We start from the raw sequence: 20,578 nt of genomic DNA, 5'->3' as shown, positions 1-20,578 counted from the left end.
TAAATAAATAAATAAATAAATAAATAAGAAAGCAAGCAGGTTGAATAAGCCAGAAGAGGCAAGCCAGTAAGTAATGCCTTTCCATGGCCTCTGCATTATTCCTGCCTCCAGGTTCCTTCCCTGTTTGAGTTCCTGTCCTGACTTTCTTTGGTGGCAAACAGCAATGTGGAAGTATAAACTGAATCAACCCTTTCCTCCCCAACTTGCTTTCTGGTCATGGTGTTTTGTTGTGGCAGTTGGAACCCTAGTTAAGACAAATGGCATATCATATTTTCCCAGAGTCGGGGTTACATAATATGTGAGTTTGGGTGGATGCACCATGCATGTGCTCCCCACTTGCGTTCATATAGAGTAGCTTCTCTGCCCTAAAAACTCTTTATGCTTCCCCTTGCTTTCTCTCTCATCCCTGACTCATTTACTATCTTCGTGATTTTTCCTTTCCAGAATGCCATGTAGTTGGAAATACACACTAAGTGGCCGTTTTAGTTCTATGTCTTAACACTGTGCATGTAGCAAATCCTGCCAGCCTGGAAAACCTTGATAAGATAGACATTGCTTTCTGTTTTGCAGGTGACATGGGATACAGAGATGTTCAAGAACAGCCTGTTTGGCTTTATTCAGTGGCCTTTATAACTATGCCCTTGCCCGATACGTTTTAGTCCTTAATTGTTCTGAATAAAACTTAGCCAATAGGATAAAGAGGAAGGAAAACAAGCCTATGTTAGTCTGCTGGAAGACAAGAGAGGGGAGGAGGGAAGGTGAGTGCTTAGCCAAAAAGCAGCTAAGGCAATTGTGAAACATAGACACTTCCTTCCTAATGATTCTCAACATCGATCATGTGTGGGAAATAAAGAATGCCTGATATAAGTGGAGTAAGAAAAAGGGGGAACGCTGTACCTTATTTCAGAGAGAAATACCAAACTTGGATTCTCAGGACATTCTACCTACTCAATGGAATACCATGTCAATTAATGCTTGCTCATATAAAAGGTGTTTAGACTTGTGCATAACTTGTTGTAACTGAAGAAGTGGCTTGTCCTCCCCGACTATTGAAGCCCATGGCAAAGGCTACCAGGGATGCAGCTGGGATCAAACAAGGCTGAGTTTGCTTAGTTTGTCCCTACAAGAGAGTGCTCCCACAAAGGGACCAACAAGACACCTTTTCGACCTTGTGCTTAGTGATTCTTAGAAGACTGAACAAAATCAGGTGTCAGATTTGGGTTGGATATGTCAGAAGGGAGAGACCAATGCTGAGGCCAGTTCTGCCTGAAAATGTTTTGTCATTTGGTGTCTTAGTCATTTTTATATGTCTTCACATAATATTTATTTATAGTTTTGTTTCTTTATCAGGAGATGCATGCACCATGGCACATGTGTAGGGTTTGGAGGGTGACTTGCTAGAGCTGGCTTTCTCCTTCCACCTTGTGGGCCACAGGGATTGAACCAGATCATCAGGTTTGGTAACAAGTGCCTTTACCTGCTGAGCCATTTGGCTGATGCTGTAAATCTTATCTTGGCCAGGTGGTGGTGGCTCATGCCTTTAATCCCAGCACTCAGGAGGCAGAGGCAAGCGGATCTCTGTGAGTTCGAGGCCAGCCTGATCTACAAGAGCTAGTTCCAGGACAAGAACCAAAAAGCTATGGAGAAACCCTGTCTCGAAAATCAAAAAAAAAAAAAAAATCTTATCTTATAGGTAAAAGGAATGAAGCAGATATCTAGAGAACTGTCACTTGTAAAGAAGCTGTGGTCACTTCTTCTATATCAAGAAAAGGTCAATTAAGCACTTGTTTTTATGGCTCAGGCATACTCTGGTCTCTGCATGTCCTCAGGTGGTCTCAGAGCAGCACGGGCCAAGCGTTGTTCAGATTCTGTGAAAACTGTTCCTGTTCCACCGAGAACACTTGGCTTCTCACTGGCCCTTAGCTCCCAGTCGATGGAGTCAATTATTTACTTCTTCAAAATGACTGAGATCTTTTGGGAGGCTCTGTAGAGCCCAAATTCCTGGAGACACTTGTGACAAAGTTAGGAAGCGCTCTGCAGCAAAGCATCTGGTACATGTGGGTTGTATGCAGACATTGCCCAGGAGGCCAGAGAGCCTTCTAGGAAGGGGGACATGACCACAAGCCTACATGTCAATATTACTCCTGATCAGGCCTCTGAGAAGTGGCCTTAACCGTGGAGGAGGTGAGCAGCAGGAAATAGTCCGACCACCTATGAGAATGGAGGGTCAAGTTGCCAAGAAGAGAGATGAGATTTGTAGGCAAGGAGCTGTGACCTGTCGATGAAAAAGAGTCTATCCCGAAGATTCAGGGGACAAGCCTGGCTCCGAGGATGATCATTCGCAGAATTCTGAAGCTGCTGCTCTGGCGTTCCCCACAGGGTGAAGAGAGGCCAGGGACAAAAGTCACATGGAGACTGCAGGCAGTTATTCAAAAGTTATGAGTGGGCAAACTCAGGAAGAATCTAAAAAGAAATTATCCTACAAGTGCCAAGGTTAAAATCACATCTAAAAATAGTAAAGAATAAACCACACACTGTGAGACTTGAAGAATGTAAGAAAGGCACAAAGAGATAAGACTGATGGCAGAAACAGAGGGAGGGAGAGGAGCGCACACGTCAGAGTATTCAAGGCAAGAACCAAAGAGCGGGTCAAACCATGTCTCATGCGTTCGTATGTCTGCTTCTTCCTATGTGTCTACTTTTGTGAAATTAAGATGTATTTCACACCTTAAAATAAGCCTGTCACCTCCCAACCCATAGTCAATAGAATACTTTTAAAACTGATGCCGTGTTGGGATCTGACTTGAGTTTTAGCTCATAGGAAACTTCTCCTTAAAGCATGACCCAGGTTGTAGGCTTTTGAAAAGACTCACCTGAGCAAGCAGACAGACCGCAATAGCTCAGCGGGGAGATCATCAGACTAAAATGGCTTATTAAAGGGAAATATTCCCAACTGAAGATTTCTTGGTCAAAGCTTCTAAGTCTTGAAGAAGAAGTCACACTGCTCTCTGGGCCTAAATATCAAACTTCACACAAAAGAATAAATGCCAGTTCTCATTATGTCTGTTTCCCAGCACCAAGGGCTGGAAGTTCATAGAGGATGGGATTTTTTTTTTTATTCAGCTAAGTTGCTCAGTTTTAAGAGCTATACAGAGATATAGAAGGTACAGCAGTAAGAACTCTTCAGCAAAACAGAATCTGGAGGAGAGGAGTGGGCAGGCATGGGCTGGGGTGGGATGAGGGCAGGCACGGAATGAGACAGGAAGGAGAGAGACTAGAGTCCCAGAACCCCTGCCTTCCTTCCATTGGACCCTCCCTTCCTCCCGAAGGTAGTTGTCCTGGTGACATGGTACACCCATTAGCCCACAAGCTTTTGATCACACTTTCGAGCTACCCAGTAACAGATAAACCAAGTCTGTTGGGAACCCTTCTACCCTTCTCCCTCTCCCAGTCAGAAGGCATTTTTCCCGGTTCTTTCATACAGTCCTGTTCTCATCTGATTTTATGTTGTTAACTTATCTGTTATCTCCTAAATTGTGGATTCTTTGAGAGAAGCAAATGTGCCCTTTAACCTCCTGCTCCACCAGCGAATGCTTGTAGAACAAATGTCATGGGTCACATTCCGTCCGAATGCCTGCTAACAGGGTCAGTCCACCCCGCATTTCATGGTCATTCCAGAGGCTAGGACCAGTCGACATTTCATTTCAACATGAGCGAGTGTTTACTGCAGACGACTCTAACCGTGGCCTAGTGGACAACCCCTGAATAGTCTGTGGAATCTCCATGCGTTCTTCCATCCGGCCTTCATTTCTCACTAGTAGATTGTTTGTTTCTTAGGCTTTCCTTGTTTATTTCACATTGACACATCCCTTTAGGGCCCTGATTTGTCCAAGCTGGCCTCAAAAGTTGAATCAACTTTCTGGGAATAGTGACTGTACTTCTTTCAAATCGGAGGACAATATTGGAAATGTGAATGAAATGTCAAAACAACCATCAGGGGATTTGCTTAAAGAAGTATGGAGGTAGATATCTGTGTCTTTTGTCAACTTTTAAAGACAACAAAGCTGTCTGCCTACAGGAGGACCCAATGACCAACTTTAGTAGCACTGCAAAGGCCTGTCTTAGTCATACCATCCCTGGGTCCCTCCACAGCCCTGGGTCCCTCCATAGTCTCTGCAGCCTGAGACGCCAACAGGTCAGATGCCCTGAACTCACTAACGGTGGCAGAGCTGACTCTCTGGAGGTGGCAAAACCTAAGATAAAACCGTCTATGAGCGCAGTCGACTTTGCCAAATATTTGGAAATACTTGCCTTTTCCCACCACCCGTTCCAAATGTTCTCCTACTGCATCCTCTCCCCTGTGCACAGGTGTTATTTGTTGCTGTGAAGAGCAATGCTTTCTCAGGTGTACTGACAGATCCTCTTGATCAGGCTCCTACTCACCTCTCCAACAAAGCATGAGATCCCAGTAACACATAATTCAACTCAAGAAAAGTAAGTCAAGTTTGAAGATGATAATAATAAGAACCTTGGGATATGGTTACTTATTAAGCCTAATGTAACACTAATTCTGGGGGGGGGGGGAGGAGACTCCCAGAGCATATCTCTAAGGAAAGGTAGTAATGATCAGTATTTCAAGTTATTGGCCTTGTGGAAAAGTTACACTGAGAGGCTACTGGAAGCTATGGGGAAAGTTATCATAAAGTTAAAAGTTAATAAAACTCTCATAATAATTAAAAGGCAATTATTAACTTTGGAGAAAAACAAGAAGTAAAATAAGAATCATCACAGTAATATGACACAATACCCAGCCATGAACAATATTTGTATAAGCATTGTGTGAATACAGAGTAATACTTAACCTGAAGTAATAACATATGGATTGAAGGAGGACTGACATTGTTGCAGCAGAGGAGCAGAAAGGGTGGCATCAAAACTACCTCAGTTCATCCTCAACGTGGATTCTGGTATTGTGAGTAAAGCCGGGGTCTTTCCATATTTTAAGAACCATCTATTTCATAATGAATTGTCATGAACATAGTTGAGCAAATGCTTTTGAAGTATGATAGGGCATCTTTTGGGTATATTCCCAAGAGTGGTATTGTTGGATCCTGGGGTAGGTTGATCCCGAATTTCCTGAGAAACCGCCACACTGATTTCCAAAGTGGTTGCACCAGATTGCATTCCCACCAGCAATGGATGAGGGTACCCCTTCCTCCACAACCTTATTGTCTGTGCTGCTGGGGTTATATGTAGGAAGTGGTCTCCTGTGCCCATGTGTTGTAGACTACTTCCCACTTTCTCTTCTATCAGGTTCAGTGTGTTAGATGAATTGTCTTCACATCAGTTTTCTAAAGATATATTTTATTTTTAATTATGCGTGAATCTCTGTGTTTTCGTGTGTGCGCATGTGAGTATAATCCCCATGTAGGCCAGAAGAGGACGTCAGATTTCCTGGAACTGGAGTTACAGGTGGTTGTGAGCCACCCAATGCGGGCACTGGAAACCTAACCCGGGCTGCTGAAGAGCAGCAGACGCTGTTAACTGATGAGCCGTCTCTCCAGCCCCTCTTTTGAGCAGCTTTTTATTGGCTGAAATTTCCTTTCTTGATTTCCAGTAGCCCTTTCCATAATAGGAAGACTAAACATTTGTCTATGAGCTGCAGTTTATAGATAATTTTTCAATTGTCTTTTGACTTTTTTATGTAGTGTTTGGCTATGTGGTAGTTTTGTATTATTAACCCAGTATCATTTGTCAAAATTTTATTTTACCATTCCACAAATTTACACTCTTTTCAGAAATTCTTCCCAACTCTAAGATTATAAGGTAATTTTCCATGTATTTCCTTTATGGTCTCTTATTTTACCCTTGCTTTGTTTTTGAGTGTATGGTACAAGATGCGACTCCAGTCTTGCCTATCCCCAAATGATTCCCAGCACAGTCAGAACAAGGATGTGCTTGAGGTGCTGTGTGATTGGTCATCAAGCTCCCACGTCATCTGTTGCTTCCGGCCTGTCCCTCGTGTTCTGTAAGTGTATCCTCCCAACATCAAGTTGCTACATGTTATTCTGTCTTTGTCATAATTTGAATGGCTGGGTGAGCAGGACCTTTCAAAAGCTTGTTGCTATTTCCCTGTATTTGTTTCCGAGGGAACTTTAGAACTAAACTAGCTGGTCAAGCATCATGGAAAGAAAATCCTGTTAGTTGTATTTTTATTAGAATCATTAAATTTGTAAATTATTTTGGGAAGAATAATTAATCAAGCATATAGCACTTGAATACCTATGTACCTATGCACCAAGCGATATGGTTTTGGCAGTTTTGGGGTTTGAACTTAGAGCCTCATGCATATGGAGGCAAGAGCTCTGTCACTGGCCCCAAATTCTAAGTGTAGGCAATGTAAAGAAGAATAAGCAGAAGCACATGGCTAACTCTGACGGTGCATGCCTGTAGTCCACCACTCAGGAAGCTGATACAGGGAGGAGTGAAAGGGTGGGGCTGTCTTGGGTAACCTAGTGAAAGCCTGGACTAGGGATGGAGCTTCTGGCCCAGCGCACACTGCCATGTAATGGGTTCTGGGCTTGATCTTCAGTAGAGCACAACAAATAAAAACACAACAGAAGCCTAATGGCAAGAGATTTCAACCCAGTGTTTTTGGTCCAAGATAGAGCAAGTGAACTCTGGAAAGGCTCAATAAAGCCAAAAAGCAGAAATGTAAGACAATATTCTCCAGTCATACTGCAGGAGGTCTAGAAATGAATAACATTTGAACATGAAAAATAAAATGCTTTATTTTTTTAATCCCTCGCTATTCAAGCTGCAGTCTTAGAGCCCCTTGAGCATCTCTTGTGAGCATTTTAAAATGCAGAAACCCAGGTGGCCCAGATCTACTGAGCTGCCATCTGCATTTTGTAAGATACCTAGGTGTGCAAGGGCCTTCATGTTTACCCACTGTATCCAGAGAGCAACTGTAATTCAAATATACACCAGGACTAGGAGGGACGAACAGAATAGAAACAAGGCAAAGGCTTCAACTCTTTAACATTTGTGTAAATAAAATTGCAGAAAGTGTCTGTTATAGCGTGGATGTGAAGTGTCCCCAGAGGCCTCTTGGTGCCCAGATGGCATTGTTTACGAAGACTATGGGACCTCTAGAACCTGCTATTTTACTAGCAGAAGGGGTTTACTGACATGTGGCATTTAATGTTGTATTTGCCTCCAGTTCTGGCTGAGTTTTCTCCTTCCTGGTCACAAAAATGTGTAGAAGCCAAAACGAAAGCTCTATTGCCACAGCCGGAGCTGCTCCAGCTGCCATGCTTTCCCCACCAGGGCCACCTGCATGTTGTGTGAATTCTAATTGGTCTCAATAAAAAAAAAAAAAAAACCAAGTTAGATATTAGGGGGTGAAAGCTGAAAGATCAGAGAATCAGAGCAGCCAGCCACTAGTTCGTACCTCTATGAAATACTCAGACTGGGGTATCATCTCTCTACAAATCCTCAGATTGAATTGCCATGCGCACCTGTCTCCTCCCATTTTATATTCCTCTTTCCACCCAGCCACACCCCTTCCAGGCTCCACCTCCCTAATGCTGGGATTAAAGGTGTGTGACTCCCAAGTACTGGAATTAAAGGTGTGAGCCATCATCACCTGGCTCTGTTTCTCTTTTAGACTGTCTTGATCTAGTGTAGCCCAGGGTGGCCTTGAACTCACAGAGATCAATATGCCTCTGCCTCCCGAGTACTGGTATTAAAGAAAGAGGTGTGTCACCACAACCTGGGCTCTACATCTAACTATTAAGTAGCTAGCTCTACAGTCTGATTCTCAGACAAGCTTTATTTGTTATAACACAAACAAAACTCTCTGAAACTGGGAACCAAAACATCTTCCTCACTTAAGCTGATTCTGTTAGGTATTTGACCACAATAAGAAAGTAATTAATAGGTTATTCAACTCAAAATATTAGGGAACATATAAAATATACTAAAAACTGAATATCAATATAATAAAACAAATTGTTGATGAGCTATAAAAAGGATTTAACAAATTTAAATCTCTCTTACTAGGAAAATATATGAATAAGACAGACTGATGCACATTTATAAAGCAAAAATGGGGGGAAGAAATGATGAAATAAAGACACACACAAAAAAAGTCTTCCCCCACAGAGCAGAAGAAAGATGACCTCAGCCACAGGGCAAGTTGCATTTTAAATAAGACTATTTGGGCGTATTTAAAATATGCAGATGTGAATAAAAATTTAAAAGCTGGATGAAACAAATAATTTTCTGGGAATTTAGAATTCACTGAAATGAATCCCAGGAGAAACATAAATCATGAAAACTAGGGCTGTCCAACCATGTGGCTTCTGGGTCTTATACTGAAAACACAAACACACCAAAATCTAATAGTAAAAATGCCTGTACATTAATTTTTATGATATTCACCACCACGGATAAACAAAAATCCACACATCATAATCTTAATTATACCATGTTCTGTTCAGGGAGTATTTAGACTTTTTGATCAAGTTTTTGCGTCTTCAATCACTAACTAAGAACTTATCTAAGCAATAAAACTTTTAGGGAATTTTTATTTTAATTTTAAAAGTGAAAGCAAAAAGGCAACATAAAACTAGTCATGTCTTGATATTTGTCAAACTAGAATATTCGCCATTGTGTATGTGACACTAATGCATCAATACCTGGTTGACGGGTGGTTATGATTCTCAGTGTTTACTCACAGTGCTCATCAGATATGTGGGCTTAATTTTACTTGGTGTGCTTTGTTCTTGTAAAATAGTTGCTGACGAATATAGGCACTTCCCAAAAGCAGAGACGTGATTGCAAAGCTGCTGGTCTCTGCGAAGACAGGACCTGTGAACGTCAAGCAAAGAGACGCGGACACAATGCAATCTGAAGCTGGCAAATTTATGTTGATCTCCCGGGAATCTTGAAGTCTGTTTTCAAATTCTCATATCAAATAGAAGAGAGGGCCAGCGTACTATGTCGGCTGCTGAGGGAGAGAAGCATCCACCATCTTGTAAGAAGATAATGTTGGAATCTAGCCTCTGCTCAGACCACAGTGCTTTGCAGCAGCCCTCCCTGTCTCGGGGACACTGACAGACACCCTAGTGAGACCCAGTCTGAGAGTCCTGGGTAACAGATTTCCTGGTGTTCGCATCTCTCAGCTGAGAAGTGAGTTAACATCAAAGGGGGTACTGGTGCCATATCCAGCTTCCCGGCCCCTTCCCTACCTTCTACTTGGGAATCAGACAATCTGACTGTGACCCACCCCCCATACCTAGACCTGCACTTTACCAGGGAAATTGATTTTCCTCTTTAGATACCTCATCATGCTATCTGTGCCAGGTGCTGGGGCCTGAGCTCTCCTTGGAGCCCCTGCCATGCTGTTGGCTCTCTATCTATCCTTGCATTAATAATTTCTTTAGTAAATCTCTGCCCTTATCCCAATTATCTCAGCATCCCTCTTAAAACCGCCCAAGTCCTGAACCCTTCCAAATCTTATCCAGCTATGAATTCTGTAAGCTACTACAATGACCTGCCAGGCAAGATATCCGCTCTAATATCATAGTGACATGACGCTTATAGGGCTAACCAGCTGCTTTCTGATTGGATTTGAGGCGCATTCCACAGGAGATAGCCCTGATCTAGCTCCACAGACGTGGTCAAGAGCCTGTGGTTAAGGACGTCAGAGATCCCAGGGGAAAACCTACTGACATTATTTTGCCACATTGTCATGTTGTCTCACTACCTTATAAATAGTTATACTTAAATCCACAGATTTATCCTCTTCCCAACCTTGACCAGAAAAGCTTTTTTTACTGCAGCAGGTGGCTATTCCTGGTCAAAGTGCCAAGAATAAGTGATAGTGGGATGCTTGTTCTTAAATGGAACAGAACCCCAAAGACGAGGGAGAAAAAAGGAATGTAAGAGCCAGAGTACAGGGAAATGTGCAGTGCAAAGATATCTCTGAGCTGGGCATAGTGGCGCACAGCTTAAATCACAGTGTCCCGTAGGCAGAGGCAGGCGGGTCTCTGTGAATTTGAGGCCAGCCTGGTCTACAAAGCAAGTTCCAGGAAGGACAGGGCTGTATAGAGACACCCTGTCTCACAAACAAATGATATCTCTGGGCATGGCACTTGTTAGGAAGGGAAAGTCTTCAGGGGCATAGCTAATGATAAGTTGCCCCTGTGCCAGTGAATAACCCCTTACTATGCTCAGGCAGGCAACTATTACACGTAGTGGGCTACACACAGACAGAGGGCATGACAGTGTGTCGGGGAAGACTTGTGAAGTAAGGCTCCCGCAGGAGAAGGGAAGCAATTGAACACTTTCTGTGTTTAAGCTATACGTGTGTGGGGGTCAAGATGTAAATTTTCAGCTACTTCTCTAGCATGTCTGCCTGCAGCCACGCCTCCCACATGATGGTCATAGACTCTGAAACCTTAAAGCCCAACAAATTCTTCGTTTATTTTCATTGGCTGTGGTGGGCCAGTGTATGTGAAGATGATGCCCACGGGGGTCAGAAGAAGGCATCGGGTCCTTTAAAATTGGGTTTACAGACTGTGAGCTGCCTGACACCAGTGCCAAACTTGGGTCCTCTGACAGAGCAGTCCACACTATCAAGCCCTGAGCCACCTCTACAGGCCCCATAGTATTGCTATAAATGGTGACTGCCACCTTTCTCCCCCCACTATGGACTTCAGCCTTAAACTGTGAGGAGAAAATGAAGCCCTCCTCCTTCTCAGCCACTTTTGATGAGAACAGCAGAGAGAAATTGGCTGGGCAGTTAAAGACAGAGATCTTGAAACAAGCATTTTTATGCAGTGTTCTTGACAACTTGCTCTGTCTTACCCAGAAGCTGGGTGGTAGCAGTTCGGTTCATGTCATAGTAGCAGTTCTGTTTTGACGGAGGCCAGGAATTCTAGAAATGTCTAGGAGCACAGGTTCATGTTCTGGTTGCTTGTGTTTCCTCTCCTTTTATATAGTCACCTAATGAGAACAGCTACCTGTAAGCTATGCAGGACCATCTACTTCATAGACTCTTGAACATGCATGTGAAGCTCCAGCTTAGCCACTGGGATAGAACATTTCTTAGTTACTTCTCTATTGTTGTGGTAAGACACCACAGCCAATGAAAATAAAAGAAGAATTTGTTGGACTTAAGGCTTCAAAGGGTTAATTAGAGTCTATGACCATCATGTGGGAGGTGTGGCGGCAGGCAGGCATGCTGGAGAAGTAGCTGAAAATTTACATCTTGATCCACAAGCAGGGGGTAGAGAGAGCTAGCGAGAAATGGAGTGGGCTTTTGAAACATCAAAGCCCACCCCCAGTGACACACCTTCTTCAATTAAGCCACACTTCCAGAACCTTCTCAAGGAGTTCCACCAGCTGAAGACCAAGTATTCAGATACATGAGCCTGTGGGGGCCATTTGCATTCAAACCATCGCAGAGAGGAACATGAACACCCCATGGGTGGCCCAACTGGATTGATAAATTGACTTTCCAAGCTTCAACCCAGTAAGGCCTTATTAACCCCAGAGACCCTTGGAGGCAACTTTTAATTGGCATCTGCTCCTGCTGTGAGGGTTCTGCTTTCTTTCTTTCTTTCTTTCTTTCTTTCTTTCTTTCTTTCTTTCTTTCTTTCTTTCTTTCTTTCTTTCTTTCTCTTAGACTCTTTCCTGTGATTAAACTCCTCTTTAAGTCTTTCTGCTGTCCATTAAATCCATTCTTTGGGTTCATAAAGGACCTGGAAGCCACTGGTCTAGTGACCATTGATTTTCTGTGACCATAGACCCCTGGGTTAATCTCATCTGGGCAAAGAAAATCTCTATCATACTCAACGATACCCTTTCCCCTTTCATCCGTTCCACTTTTGCCAGGTATCTTGTCTCATTGATGATAGAAGTAATCAGTGCATGTACCAATCATTGAGAAGGTTTCCAAAGGTCAGACTTTGGAGCCCACAGAAGCTCAGCACTCATTGCTTTGCCTTATTAGCTGATGTGGAAGTTTAGAAATGAAGGAATCATTTCCAGAGTGCAACGATTATTACAGCCGTGTAGGACTGTCTTAGGGTTTCTATTGCTGTGAAGAGACACCATGACCACAGCAACTCTTGTAAAATATACACATTTCAGTGGGGTATGTTTATCATTTCGGAGGTCTAGTCCATTATAGTTATGGTGGGAAGCATGACAGCACCATGCCGGGAGAAGTAGCTGAGAGTTATACGTCCAGATCCACAGGCAGCAGGAAGAGAGTGACACTGGGCCTGGCTTGAGCATTTGCAACCCCAAAGCCCATGCTCAGTGACACACTTCCTCCAACAAGGCCCCACCATCTCAACAAGGGCACACCTCCTAATCCCTCTCAATCAGTGCTGTTCCCTGATGACTAATTTATGATTCTATGGGGCCATTCTTATTCGAATGGCCACAGGCACCAGTCAATCTCTTCCCCATCAGGAGTCTGCGAGTAACTGATCTCAGGTGTAGTCCTTTATCCTGGCTTGGCATGGCAACATTCTTAACTGGAGTTTTTAAGAATCAAATTCTGGGCCCTTGCAACTCAAAAATAACCATGATCAGACACCTATCCTCAGTAGAGCAATTAAGAGAGAGGTGAAAATGGAAAACAGAGATTAGAGACTTACTCAGTATGGCCCCATTGTGGAAACTGATAAATTAAAAACTTCAGTGACCCCCCCCAAGTCTGTCTTGGAGAACTGACATGAAGTTTAGGGTACAGAGACATGCTTAACTACGCAGTCCTTGTCAAGGCATGTTCCCACACATCACTGGCTCATCATTGTCTCTGCTCCTGGTCCCAGTCTGTCCTGCAAGCTGTCAGTAACGTGTGACTTCTCTTCCTAGCAGGCAGCCCCCTCTCTGGGGAAACTGAAATAGGAGGATTAAATGGAGCAGGGAATAGAAGGCAGGATAAAGGAGGGAATAGGAATGATTAATACTAAAGCTAAAACCTTTTGAAAAGTCATATGGAAACCTATTGCTATAGAAGCTTCCTAATATGTACATATTATATATGTGGAATATTTTATATATATATATGTATCATATATGGAACATTATATATTATATAATATTATATATATGGACATTAAATGGAATTACCATATAATGGGGGAGACAATGCCCCAACTAGACATCTTATGTTTCCAAATAAAGTTATTATTAAGAAGGTTAAATATTGTTGAGCCATTGGCCAAAGGAATCTCATAGACCAACCCCTAAATATTACATGCTATTGCAAGACTATTATTTACCTTCCCCAACCTGAAGAATTAGAATAAGAACCTTATTGATGAAGAATCACTTGCTTGTCATCAAACATGGAATTAAAAATTGCACTGGTGCTAACTAGAAGCTTCACGCCGACTGACTAGCATTCACAGTGTGGAAAGGCACACTATTACACTCCCAGAGGAAGAAAGTAACCATTAGTATCACCCAGCTATGGATACTGTGACCTACAATAGCAACCTGCCTGTAAGATATGCTAGCACAATCAGGGCACAATTGTTATGAGATACTGTCTCAAATAAAAAAGTCTGATAAGACAAATAATTTTTATTATTTGTTTTAGCACCACAACTCTTTGTAAAACAAGCGTTCCTGGGAAAGGAAGGCGAGAAATCTTCAAGTGAAGGCTTCAGGCAAGATTGGTTCCGGAGCACCTGAAGCGGTCATTCCCATATAGTCATTTATCATACCCTGCTTGATCAAGCCACAAAAAATGTGCTTCAGCAAATCCTTGGAGTGCAGTTCAAACGCCCTGACCCTGTGGTCAGTTACTGAGGCCAATGAACGAAACTCCAAATCATTTTATCTCCGCACATATATTAAAGTGCAGCTTTTCTTGCAGGGACAGCTTGGAGAACCAGCTTGTGAGAACTGTTAAGAAAACATGCTGTGGGAGAAGCATCTTCTACATAGGAACCTATCTTTCTCACGTCATGGTCCTTAACCCATAACATAATAATGAATGATTTCTCTGCTGTGCAGGTCTTTTCCAGACAGATCGGTCATATTTTATCAGTGCTGTGACTTAGCACACAGCTCGGCACTTGAAAAACACAGACACACGCAGAAGGATCCATCACAGGCAGGAGATACCCCTGAACAAAACTTGCAGGTAGCTGAACGATGGAAAATCTCCTTTGTATTTAACAAGGTCAAACCATCAATAGGAGATGCACTCTGTGGCTGTCACGTGGCATGGAGTAGGAAGGATTAATTGTGACTCACATTAAGCGAATGAAGTCCACCCTGGTGGGAGGGAAAGACAGCAAGGGCGACTGGCAGGCTGTAACGCAACAACAGACTAGCATCTGACAGAAGAAAATAAGGAGTCATTTTAATGAAGTCCTTAAAGTCACGCCCCTTATGCTTGTCTCAGAGTCTAATTGATGGGCTTTTGCTGCTCTTGGAAGACATCCAGCTTGTTGGTGACACTTCAGCCTCTTGCTGCTCTCACTACTGATGCTTTGTGACACGGTGTCATTGCATGCATTGAGGCTTTGCTTCACCTTTCTGTTGTTGGTCATGCAAATGCGGTGGTAATGAGTATTTTATGAGTCAACTGCTACTTGAGTTTTGGAGACATTTCAAAATAGATTTTTCAATGGAATAGCGAACTGGCCGTCAGGGTTGCACACCCCTTCCTCCTCACTCAAGACCTTCAAATGTTTTCCTCTTCTGTCAGCAAGGCTCTGGGCCAAAACCAGTAAGCAGCAGCCATGCCACAGCCCGAATGCTATCCTGTCTTGAAATTTCCTTCGCTACACAAACTAGTCCATTGTTTTCAAAATCAGCCTCTCTCAAATTCCCAGAACAGAAGCAGAAAGCAGCCAATTTTTTTTTTCAAACATGTAACATGAATGGCTTCTAGGCAATTAACAATAGTCTTTATTCTCCCCGGAAACCATTTGCTGGGCCCCTTCCACTATACACACTTCTGTTGGCATTGTAACATCGCCAAATCCCACTAGAATAGCCAATTAAGCTTTGCCTATAGCATTGTTGTGGACTGCTCTCCTCGGAGCGGAACAGCCATTCCCATCTTCAGAGCAGCTGTGAGCACTCGTAAACCATCCCAAAGTTTGGGCCTGTTGACATTCCCTAATGGGAGACAGGAGTGAGGATGGTCATCAGCTCCTCCCCTTACCTCTCAGCCAGATATTCCTCCTGCAGCCCCTCCCTCCTGCCAGCCGGATGTGATTCTATCCTAATGGCACCTGGCCTCTTGGTCACAGGAGTTACTGGAGTCTATGGAGGATGGAAGGTCAATTGATGGCATGGGGGAAACTGTGACTACTTATGAAGTTATGGGAAATGCACCCAAGGTGGGGTGAGAGGTTTTGATTTTGTGTGTATGTCGTGTGTGTGTGTGTGTGTGTGTGTGTGTGTGTGTGTCTGCGTCCGTGGTGGGGTGGCTGTTTTAGGATCATCCATGCTCCTTTCAAGTGATCTTTAACCCATTCTTTGTAAGTAACCCAAGTAAACTCCTTGGTTTCCTAAGTTGTACTTTGGTAGAATCACACGGGCGTCTGTTGCTGGTGTCCCATCTGGGTTAAACAGACTTTTTTACATCTCCCCAGGACAAGTTCACACAGCAAACCTAGGCGTTCTCTAACCCACAACTCTGCACACTTGTTTTCTGTTGCTGTGATAAACACCATGAACAAAAACAATGTGAGGAGCAAAGGATTTGTTTCATCTTTTGGTTTACAGTCCACCATGAGGGAAAGTCAGGGCAGAAATTCAAGGCAGTAAGCTCTGAGAATTATTGACCATTCCCTAACCCAAGCTCCAAAATCCTTCCCCAGTCCTTCCCCCAACCAACGTGGTCAGATCCATCACACCAGTGCACACTCTGATACCAACCTCTGCCTTAGCTTGACTTCACTGTTGCTGTGCTAAAGATCATTAACTGAAGCATCCGGGGTAAAGGGGGCTCATTTAATCCCATGTGGTACTCTGTCTTTAATGGGAGGCGGGGCAGGAACTGAAATAGAGACCACAGAGAAATGCTGCTCACTGGCTTGTTATAGCACCGATAATAAAAACTCAGAGACAGATGTTGGAGTTTAAACAGGAGGAAAGAAAGAGAGGGGGAGGGAGGAAAGGAGAAAGGGAGGGAAGGAAGAAAGAAGGAAAGGAAAAGCAAAGCAAAGCTAACCACTAGAGAGTTCTTACCTCTACCAAGGCCGGGCGATCCTGTCCTCAGAGTGACTGCAGACTCACTGCAGACTGAGGCCCTGAGCTCCTGTCTCCTCCCATCTTATATTCCTCTCCAATGCTGGAATTAAAGACATGCACCACCACCGCCCAGCCTCGATGGCTATCCAGTATGGATTGCTGGGATTAAAGGTGTGAACAACATTGCCTGGCTTGTATGACTAACCAGTATGGCTAGCTTTGCCCTCTGATTTTCAGGCACGTTTTATTTATTAAAACACAAATAAACTATCACTATAGCTTGTTTTTGTATATAGTCCAGTATCTCCTGCTCAGGGGTGGCACTGCCAAAAGAAAAGAGAGGTGAAAACTGCACTCACTTTACTTCCTCCTTTTTATTTAGTTCAACTCATAGGATGGTGCTCCCTCGGTGGAGTGGTACTCCCTCACAGAGTGGTGCTTCTTCATGGAGCACCCCCATTCAGGGTGTGGAAACAAAGACTATATTACTTTTCCTGGCTTCCCAGACCCAAATAACCACACAGAAGATATATTAATTACAACACTGTTTGGCCAATAGTTTAGGCATATTCCTGACTAATTCTTATATCTTAAATTAACCTATTTCTATTAATCTGCATCACCACAAGACTGTGGCATACCAGGTAAGATTTTGGCGTGTCCTTCTCCTTTGGCAGCTACATGGCATCTTCTTGACTCTGCCTATTCTCTCCATATATCTCTTCCAGCCTGGCTATATTCTGCCCTGCTATAGGCCAAATCAGCTTCTTTATTAACCAATGGCAAGAAAACATATTCATCGCATACAGAGAGGAATCGCACATCAAGGGTGAGTCTTCCCTCTCAATTGAATCTCTGGAAAGATCCCCATAGACATACCCAGAGGTATGTTGCCTAGATGATACTAAATTTAGTCAAGTTGATAGTGAAGACTAACCACCACCGGCAATAGGAATTTGGTATTAACTGTGCATAGAATTGTGTACTAGCTGTCCAATTATTCACCTCGTTGTGAGCGCCTACTTGGTTGGTGGCATGGCACCAGTAGACAGTGATCACACAGATGATAGTTTGAGTGTGGGCCTTTTTCCAACTCTGTGACTGTCTTGCCAACTTGACAAAAGTCTAGACTCACCTGAGAGATGAGCCTCTGAGAATCTGTGGGTGATCATCTTGCTCGTGTTAACTGAATGGGAAGACCTGCCCCTTGTGAGTGGTACCATTCTTACTGGGATCCTAGACTGTAGAAAAGGGAGAAAGGGAGTTGAAAGCATGCATACACACAAGCAGCCATTGCAATCTCTGGTCCTGATTATGGATGTTATGTGACCAGTTCTCACTCCTGTGACTTCCCTGCTGTGATGCTCTATGCACTGGAGATGTGAGCTAAAATAAAGCCCTCCCAGTTAAGTACTTTAGTCAGGTCATCTTCTCATACCAATGGGAAAGGAAACAGAAACAACTTTCACCAGTCCAGGGACTCCACACACTGTGGGCATTTTAATATTAGGGTTTATTTTTCTTCCTCCACTGGTTTCAGAGCTCTTAAATTGAACTACATACTGTCTTAGGCTCAGCCCAGTGTTGGAGGTTTGGTTCTGCCAAGCATGGAGTAAGAAACAAAGATGCCCTTGCTGTTGGTGCCACATTTTTTGTATAATAAAACCAAAGCAATAATCCAAGTTTCTGCTCCATAAAGCATTGACCCTCTGGCTAAGTAGATCATCAAAATGAAAAGAAGGAAAAAGTTGAGGATAGATGATTAGCAACTACAGTGTGCAGAGGTAAAAAGCTAGCTCTACTTGCCTATAAAATAGAATTTTAAAACCTTGCATGTAGTTATGTCTGATTGATCTTTAGTCAGTCTAGTTAAAAACACAATTCCAGAGCCTTCCTCCATGACAACTTAAGTGGTCAGGTCTTCTTTTGGCAAGCAGAACAGATCTAGTTTGCCAGTGGTATAATTAAAACTAAATGCCAGTTAGGAGCCTTGGAGAGTCTTAAAATAACATCTGACTCTTCATCAAAAAATGCACACTCAGGTATAGTGTGGCGGGAAGAAGTGAAATAAATTCTTTCCTCTGCAAGTTGCTTTGATCGTGGTGTTTCATCACAGCAATAGAAACCCTAAGACCCTGAGACATCTTTTATCCAAAAATATTGAGTAGAAGACATCCCTCCATTTCTATATCTCTTAGACCCATCTTGAAATTGGAGAGCACTGGAGTGCATGCTCCCCAGAATTCACTAAAACCAGGTCCCTATGGATTTGGATTCTGTCACAAGGCTCTCTATTAAGAGACACAGGATAGACATGGGGCATGCAGCTCATTTTCCTAGTTTATATTTTTATGGTAGACAGAGTTTCTGGCAATGACTTAGCCATCATATCACTGTCAAAACTGTCTTGCAAAAGGCTGACACATTCTCTCTCAATCTCAGTATAAACTTCACCCTCTATGACAGCAGGAAATTCTCTTAAAGGTATAAAGTGTGTTGGGATGTGTGTAAAGATGTCTGGTTATTTCTGATGCTGGTGAGGCATTCGTTCCCGTAAAGAAATAGTCTAGAACAGAGGGATAGTTACATGGTCCATATAAAGACAGTTGCCATGCTCAACTTTGTTACAATACACTGGCCTTCCAGGTACAATATCTGTTCCCAGTGCTTTCCCCTAACTCAGTCTCACTTCCTCCTCTACACACACTTATGTGCCTAGGATCCCCACATGTTTGGCTTTGATAGCTCAGAAATATGCACACAGAACATTGTTCTCAACAGTCCACTTCTTCTTGGGTACAGCTAATGGAAGGTGTGTTTCTTAATTAACATTGCGATGTTTCTTATACAACATCACTATGTGCCACCTCCAGACCTTGCCCATCAAAACCTTCCACATGTGAGTCTCTTCTGACTGAGCTGGGAACAATGAGGTCTGACCCACCCAGATGAGCATAGTGGTCACATGTAAAACACTTGTCACTAAAGGGACTGTGAAAAGCACACACACACACACACACACACACACACACACACACACACACACCTCCCTACACACACACACAGCCCTCCCTGCTGGTCTGAAATATCCTTTGACTACTCAGTCACTGAAAAGTAAATGCCCAAGTGTCGAGTGATTACATGTTTGAGACTTTTTATTATTGTAGTCTTTATAGCCAAAGTAACATAAAGGATTGCACCAGGAATGGGATGTGGCCCTATTTTAAAAACTAAAACTGTGTCACAAATGAGGGTAACAGTAAGATGCTAATGATGGGGGCAGGGAAGGTGAAAAGTAGGAAGAGAGCCTTAACTAAGGAGCAAGGAAGGATAAGGAGAGAGGAGAAATAAATAATACCAAGGGTGTCTGAAAAGCTTTAAGAAAATATTTTGTTTACCTAGAATCACGTATAGTGCCTATGAGTATATTTGTATGCACACAAATATATATATACATGTGTGAGCATGTATATAAGTGAAGTTACAGCATATGCCTCGTGGGTTGACAGTGCCTCTGGAAAGAATCATAAACCATCTAACATGAAACCTAGAGCCAGGCATGAGAAACCTTTTCCTGTGTTGTTGGCCAGGGAGACAAAGAGACTCCCCAAACAGCTCTGAATGCTGTTGTCACTGGTTGCCTCCTGTTGCTGAAGACACCGTGTACTGAAGATACAATGTACTTCAAATATGGCTCTTGATGTAGGGTGTTTGTACATTGTGTGAAGGTGTACTGCTGTGATTGGTGTGATAAAAAGCTGAATGGCCAATAGCTAAGCAGGAGGTATAGGTGGGATTTCCGGGGAGAGAAGAGGAGGAGGAATCTAGGTGCGTTGTAGTCACCAGGGGACTCAGAGATGAAACAGGAGGTACCAGACGGGAGAGAGGTGATGCTACATGATAGAACATAGATTAACATAAGTGGGTTAATTTAAGTTATAAGAACTACCTGAGCTTTCATAATTAATAAGAAATCTTTGTGTCATTATTAGGAGTTGGCTGGCAGGACAGAAAAAGACTTGTTACATATGGCTTCTGACATGGAGTCTCAAAGACCTTTCACATAGGGCCTGAGAAAATGGTGTCTCTATAGCAGCTCTTTAAAGAGGGTCTGCTATGCAGCTTAGCTCTTGAGCAACTAATATGCTGGGTAAAAAATGCCTGCCACATCTCAGATTCAGTGACTTCCCAGAGCTGGGGCTATAAATGTTGCACCCGCTGGTACCCACTGCATGAGGCTAGGCTCTCACAGACCAAGGGGGGCAGATCCAGCTGCCAGTGCCACTCTACTAAGGTAGCCTAGCAGTTTAAGATTTATCTCCTGTTCAGAGAGTCC

Source organism: Microtus ochrogaster, unplaced genomic scaffold (assembly GCF_000317375.1).
Source record: "Microtus ochrogaster isolate Prairie Vole_2 unplaced genomic scaffold, MicOch1.0 UNK3, whole genome shotgun sequence".
Taxonomy (NCBI): Eukaryota; Metazoa; Chordata; class Mammalia; order Rodentia; family Cricetidae; genus Microtus; species Microtus ochrogaster.
The sequence above is the reverse complement of the archived record's forward strand: the minus strand, read 5'-3'. Positions refer to the sequence as shown.